The following is a 6,002-nucleotide window of genomic DNA, read 5'->3' on the forward strand; positions in this document are numbered from 1 at the left end:
GTTGCAAGTTTGATCCCTGGCCTCATTCAGTGGGTTAAGGATCCAGCGTTGCCATGAGCTGTGGTGTAGGTTGCAGATGCGGCTCGGATCCCACATTGCTGTGGCTGTGGTGTAGGCCAGTGGCTACAGCTCTGATTGGACCCCTAGCCTGGGAACCTCCATATGCCAAGGGAGCAGCCCTATAAAGACAAAAGACAAAAAAAAAAAAAAAAAAAGAAAAACAAACAGCATGAACCTTTAGATCTAGCTTCTTTAACTTATTATGTTTGTGAGATGACACTTAGCCATTTAGTTCCATGGAACAATAAAATCATTCACTTTCACTGATGTGTGTTATTTGACATATTTTGACTACAAAAAAATGGCAATTTCTTTCTTTCTTTTTGTCTTTTCTTGGGCATATGGAGGTTCCCAGGCCAGGGGTCCAATCGGAGCTGCAGCCGCTGGCCTACACCAGAGCCACAGCAATGCAGGATCCGAGCCTCGTCTGTGACCTACACCACAGCTCACGGCAACTCCAGATCCCCAACCCACAGAACGAGGCCAGGGATTGAACCTGAAACCTCATGGTTCCCAGTCGGGTTTGTCAACCACTGCGCCATGACAGGAACTCCTCCAAAAAATGGCAATTTCATAATAGTATTTCCTTATAGGAGTGTTTCACAGTTAATACCTCATTCTATTAATGGAAATGGACATCTGAGCTCTTTTCTGGGCAATTTTATGTATGCCTTTAGGAGTTTGAGTTTCACAAGCATCTGTTTTTGTTAGAATGTATCACATATTTTTACAATTTGCCTTTCATTTATGTAAATTTTACCTAGAAAATAAACCAGCAACAAATATTGAACTCTGTTAATAATATGCGTGCTGATGTATTTATGGCTAAAATGAACTGATGCCTATACGACTTTAAAATAAAGCAAGAATAGTGGGGTTTTTTTTTGAAATTTATCAAGTTTAATTTTTCAAAGGTAACTGTTGTTATATTAGAAAATAAATCTTAAATGATAACATTTATTTCTAAGCATGCCATTTAACTATTTCAAAACAGATTGTTTTTTTTAAATGATACAAACACAGGTAAAAATGTTGCTTTCACCAACTTACAATCATTGGGAATTTAACTCTAGAAAAATAATATTACTATGTCATCTAAAAATCTGTATTGATAAACTGCATATACGTTCAAACTTATAAAGCAATTTGTACAGAAAATAATATACATATATAGTTCACTTATAAGATCACTGTATAATAGTTACAAAACTGTTTTGAGAAATGTGGCTTAAGGAAGCTTCAAAATAGGTAAAAGTCAAAGAGACAAATATCTCTTCAGTATGACATTTCTTTCACCACTAACGAAAGAGAACCCAAGCATTCTGTGAACATAGAGAAAGTCCCACATTTCTTGGTGTATTCTTAAAATGGAAAGACATTTAGATGGGAGAAGATGACTGGGAAGCAACTCCCTGCCATGCTCAGCAGGTCAAGTTGGACAAGCCATCCTGCATCCACTGGCCTCAGTGTAGTTCAGGTGGGGAGCCATCAGAGGGGATGGATGTGACCTGGCAGCTGGGGAGGCCTGAGTGGTGGGGAGGGAATGGCATGACTTTACTCCCCAGGCTCACTCTTGGGGAAAGGGCCATCAAGGCTTGGTGCTTGGCCTCCAGGATGCTTTGGAAAGACCCCCTGGGAGGTGGTGGTTCTCATCTTCCAGGAACTTGAGCATCTCCACCATCTCCTCTTCTTGTTTAGACTGCATGACTCTCTCTTTCTCCAGTTCTTGAGCCAGAGAATTGACTTCTTCCATCAACATCAGGTTGATTCTCATCATCTCTCTGTAGGTGACCGTGAGGCTGGGTATATTTAATGACTCTCTCTCTAGCCTGGCCTTCTCTAATGATGTCTCCATCTCTTCATTCTCCTTTTGAGCAGCATAAATCTTCTCAATGAGTTGGCCTTTCTCCTCAATCTGTGCAGCCAATGTTTTTGCGAGCTGCTTTTCACATCTCAGGTAAAGTCGACTTCGAACAGACCGAAGCAGTCGCAATGTAAAGACGAGTCCTACCAAGAAGGGGATGATGACATACAGACACACCACTGTCTCCCACTGGAAGCTCTGGAAAGTGGACCGTGAACCAAAGCCATTGGGCAGCAGCAACACCAGCACCTCACTCAGCTGCCCAAGAATCAGCTCAAAGCCAAGCTCCACAGAGGATGGCAGCCCCTCCATGGCACTGATCCAGCACAGGGCTCTGCCCAGTTACCGTGGATCCACCAGGCACAACAAACCCCAAGATTCCGCCTGGAACCCAGCCAGCAACTGCCATCCTGGATTGGTCAGTTATCTGCTCAGTGTTGGGGGAGGGTGGCAGGGGGGAAATTGGTAAATCAAGTGTGATTCTTCCCATCATTGTCTCAAGAGACTTCTGTATCTCGTTCTTATTGTGTTCATATCAGGAGTCAGCTTGTGCCAGAAGTCTGACCCAAAATGTGAAGACAGTTGACCACCGATGTTGCATCATTTCCAAATTCCAGAAGATACTGATGGGCTTCATCCACACAGCGAAAGAGGTGCTGAAGGAATCTAGAGGCAAATCACTTCTCAATAGAGGGTGTGTCCAATTCGAGGGCCTTGAATCCTCTGGATACAGCACAGCCATTGATCTTCAGCACTTGAGCATGTCCTATACTTTTCCCCAATCCTTGGCTTTCTCTTTGGCTGTAAGTGTATCATAGGGTACCAGCAGGGGATGGTTTCCTCCTTGTCCAGTTCCGGTATTGTCCGCATCAGCCAAACACAAACAGCCTTGATCAAATTCTTCTTTTTCTCCTAAACAGCAGACTACCAATCATGGGCTTTAATTAAGGCATTTTCTTTCACTAAGGACCCAGGTGCTTGAGCTGCTGGAGCTGTTGCGTGTCCTGCCGCCGCTGCGTGTCCTGCTGCTGCAGTTTCTCAAGAATAGTGGATTAAAAGAAGAATTACTAGATGGATAGATAGGTTAGAAAAGCAAGAAGTATCCTAAAATGTTTATTGCAAAGTCTAGGTAGGACGTATAGAGGTGTTCAGTGCAAAAAGGTTTCCACTTTTTTACATATTCAAAAATATTTATAATAAAAATATAGATAAATGGAACACATGTATATATCATGTAAATTACCCTACATGTGTAAAAAGTTTATAGCCCAATAACTTTTTTTGGCTATGACCAAAAAAAATTAAAAAAAAAAAAGCGGTCACATTTCTAATCTGCAATTTAAAAACTCATGTACTGCCCTAACCTGAATTGACGTATCAAATCAAATCAATCTTTGTACAATTTTACAATAAAAATATCAACAAGTGGCTTTGATTACAGAGTGCTGACCAAGTCCTTCTAGAGTGTGTGCATCTTACTTTCTAAAAATGCAACTTTCAAAATTCTGAAATACATCTGGCCCCTGGGGCTAGCTAAGGGATCCAGACCTCTCTTAGGTGATAAGTAGCTTTGGCCAAGACCCTATTGTGGCTCTAGGCGGGCCTCAGATCCATGTGAATAATGCTTTCTAAACCAGTCAATTCTACCTTCTAGGACAGCAGCAGACCGCCAAAAAGTATGCTGAAGGAAGGTACTTGAGAAGTTTATATGTAAACACAGGCTGTACTTTAAAATGCGAAACGGCCATGACCTGCTTTATCAGAGATGGAAGGAAGATAGGAAAATATATTCCCCTAAAGGGACAGATTCGAGAGTTACACACACGCCATCAACCCTTCTCTCCTCGCCCGTGCAAAGTAATACAAAAATCCTACAGTCCAAACTAGAATCAAACAGACAGCATCCCTGACCTGTAAACGAAATCCATTCCCATTTAAAAAAAAAAAAAGGAAAGCCTTCTGATTGAACTAGTGTATGCCTTTTCCACTGGAACCTAAAAGGGAGACCTGAGACCTTCTCTCCCTCTCTCCAAGTTTTGGAAACTTCATTCTGTCTGTCACTTCCTGGTTGGGAGTGATAAGAAGGCAGCGTGAACGCGGTTAGATCCATACCCTGTGTAAAGCCCACGGTTACAGGGGGGAGGCTCGTCAGGATGGCTGTCCCATTAAGGCCTGCCCAGCAGACCCCGAGAGGATGTCTGCAGCCCACCTGAGCAGGGCTGGAGGCGGAGCCGAGCCCATGAACAGTGGATGCCTATCAGCGGTGGACTCTGCTTTAGAAATCACTCCCTGGACAGGTGCCGGCTGATCACCATCTCCAAGGGCTGGCTTTTAAGTCCAGTGCCCACCAGCAAAATCATTATCCCTCTAATGAGGACAGCCCGGCCCGATCTGATTTCTTTAGCTCACTCTTGCCAAGCAGTTATGTCCTGGCCCTTGGACTGACGTGACCAGCATTGGAGGCTGTGGTGGTGGCATGACCTCAGAGTCCCAAGGTTCCAGATGAAGCTAATCAAAGCTTCCCACTCATCTTTTCTGAACACCATCGGTTCCCAGTGAAACTCTTTAACAGTTAATATGTACTGAGGACTCGTCCCGAGCCAGGTACTAATCTATGTGCTAAAAATATTTTAGCTCATTTTCCTCTAACACGTAGAGGCCACTATTCCCTTTTGACACACAGGCAAGGGAAGGCAGAGAAAAAGCAATGGAGCGGAGCAGGAAATCAGTCGGAGTTAGTGTGTGCAGCCTCTACCTCCTCACCTCTGGTTCCATGGGTTCCTGGAAACAGCACCTCTGACTTCTTCCCCCTTACGGTGGGGAGAACTCTGGTTCTGGAATGAACCCAACCTAGTTCCAATGGGGCGCTTCCACCATTAGTTGTGGGCAACTAGGAAACTGGCTAAGCCTCTCCTCAGCTGTAAAACCAGGACCATTTTGGCAGAGGGAAAGGGCCTGGGTGTTGGAATGAGACCCAGTTTTGATCGCAGCTCAGCCAATTCTAAGTAATCCTATGTCACACCCACTAACCCCTCTAGCCTCAGCAGGAAAGGGAGCTCCTCTTACCCCAAAGACTGTGCAGTGTGGGCACTGGAGACAGTGTATGTAGGCACATAACTAGATTCCTGCTTTGTGTGTGTGTGTCTTTTTTGGGGGGTGGGGGTGAACCCGTGGTATATGGAAGTTCCCAGGCTAGGGGTTGAATCGGAGCTATAGCTGCCAGCTTATGCCACAGCCACAGCAACGCCAGATCCGAGTGGAGTCTGCATCCTCCACCACAGCTCACGGCAACGCCGCATTCTTAACCCACTGAGCAAGGCCAGGGATCGAACCCGCATCCTCATGGACACTAGTCAGGTTCTTAACTTGCTGAGCCACAACATGAACTCAGGGTTGCTGCTTTGATAAGGGCCATGATGGGCTCTCCCTGGAGCAGATCTTCTCAAAGCCAGGATGGAGAAACGTGTGAGAACACAGGAAACGAGGGGCAGAGCAGAAGGTGATATAAAGTCCACGTTTACCCAAAGCTGGGATAGGCAGGCAGGATGTTCTCCAGCTGAGAGCTGCCCTCCTCTGCCTTTGCCTTTCTCAGCCTGGCTAATCCAGCCCCATCCTGCCGCAGACCCAGGGCTCCAGCGGGCCAAGTGTCCAACTGCTGAGTCCAAACTACTAGGGCACAGAGCATCCCAGAGCCTGATAAGGCAGAACAATCCTGGCTTTGTTTGGGAAGGATTTGTCCCTGGGTTTCCAGTTGGCGTCTATCTCTGTCTCAATGTCTGACCACTTCAGCCTCAGCGGAGCTAAACTAGAAGATCCAGGTTCCTGGGCAGGAGAAAGCGGGGGCCGGGGAGCCCCGCTAGCTCACCCTGGCTGGGATCTCGGCTGGCCGGGGCGGGGGCGCAGCAGCCGGGGCGCAGGGCGCGGGGACATTCGCAGGGACCGTCGGAGCCTTCCTCCCGCGGCCGGTTCGCCTCTTTCCTCCGCGCGCAGCGGGCGAGATCAGGATGGGCTCACTAAGCCCGCAGGTAGGCGGTGCCCCGACGGAGGCAGCAAGCGGTCCTGGAATGTGCGAGGGGCG

At 46.6% G+C, this 6,002-nt stretch overlaps 1 long non-coding RNA gene across 1 annotated transcript; it reads left to right on the forward strand.

Moving 5' to 3' along the window:
- LOC102159780 lies at positions 560 to 3,873 on the forward strand. The gene is made up of 2 exons (XR_002346592.1): positions 560 to 2,342; positions 2,464 to 3,873. It is a non-coding gene; the product is annotated as an uncharacterized LOC102159780 (long non-coding RNA).

Source organism: Sus scrofa, chromosome 8, assembly GCF_000003025.6.
Source record: "Sus scrofa isolate TJ Tabasco breed Duroc chromosome 8, Sscrofa11.1, whole genome shotgun sequence".
Lineage (NCBI taxonomy): Eukaryota > Metazoa > Chordata > Mammalia > Artiodactyla > Suidae > Sus > Sus scrofa.